Source organism: Euprymna scolopes, chromosome 45 (genome assembly GCF_053919585.1).
Source record: "Euprymna scolopes isolate OS-2025 chromosome 45, ASM5391958v1, whole genome shotgun sequence".
In the NCBI taxonomy this organism is placed as follows: Eukaryota; Metazoa; Mollusca; class Cephalopoda; order Sepiida; family Sepiolidae; genus Euprymna; species Euprymna scolopes.
Window position 1 is genome coordinate 42,431,419 of NC_136526.1, and position 984 is coordinate 42,432,402.

At 29.4% G+C, this 984-nt stretch overlaps 1 protein-coding gene across 1 annotated transcript in view; it reads right to left on the reverse strand.

Annotated features, from left to right (window-relative positions):
• LOC145269502 (uncharacterized) overlaps positions 1 to 639 on the reverse strand; it is a 146,203-nt gene extending 145,564 nt beyond the window's left edge. The window contains exon 1 of the mRNA XM_080125238.1: positions 1 to 639. This exon is cut by the window's left edge and continues 1,719 nt beyond it. The gene's annotated coding sequence lies outside the window, so the exon portion shown is untranslated.
• Between the last annotated feature and the right edge of the window lie 345 nt (positions 640 to 984).

A 984-nucleotide genomic window follows, 5' to 3' on the forward strand; every position in this document is an offset into this window, starting at 1 on the left:
TTTTAAGGTAGGTTTTGTGTTGGTCTACCAGACCATAATAAACACCACCCTTAAAAAAAAAAAAAATGGCCATAAAGTGGGGTTTATTTTATATTAAATCAATAAAGAAAACGGATCTTCCACTTTTTGAAGCTATTTCTCCTACTCATTCCGTGGAATTTTAAACGTTATTTTTGTTTTCAGCACCCTCGAAAACAGTGGTGATTTTAAATGATTTTTTGAGGGGGAAAGATATTACACCTTTACCGAAACATTCTCTGGCTGTAAAAAAAAGTGCCAAAAATAGGCTCTGGATGATGGATGATCCCCTTAACGTGTGACATGTATGGATATATTTATACTCGTAGCTAAATTGAATATTGAAATGCTCATATCTTTGGTTCTTTTGGGACGAAACTACATGACAATTTGCAGGCTTTTTAAAGATTATAATACTATTCTATGGTTAAAATTTTAATGACAATTGGTAAAAAAAAAAAAAAAAGAACCTCTATTTTCAAACAAATAAAATATGCCCAAATTTGCCTACATTTATATATATAGTGTCCTGGAAAGCCAGCTTTAGTTTTGCTTCTTTGGGATGAATTTTGCTAAGGGTTTTTTTTTTTGCTTGGTTGTTTCCCCTGTGGCGTTATATAGGCCACTGACACACACACACACACACACATATATATATATATATATATATATATATATATATATATATATATATATATATATATATATATATATATATATATATACACACACACACTAGCAAAAGTACCCGTCGTTGACTGGGTTAAAAAACAGCCTACAGAAAATGGACTCTGATTTATGAAAGTATGATAGGTATATAGGAGCCTATTCGTGACACCCCCCCACACACACATTCAGCTTTATATTATATATATATATATATATATATATATATATATATATATATATATATATATATATATATATGTTTGTTTTGGTTTTAGCGATATGTTTTGAATGAATTCA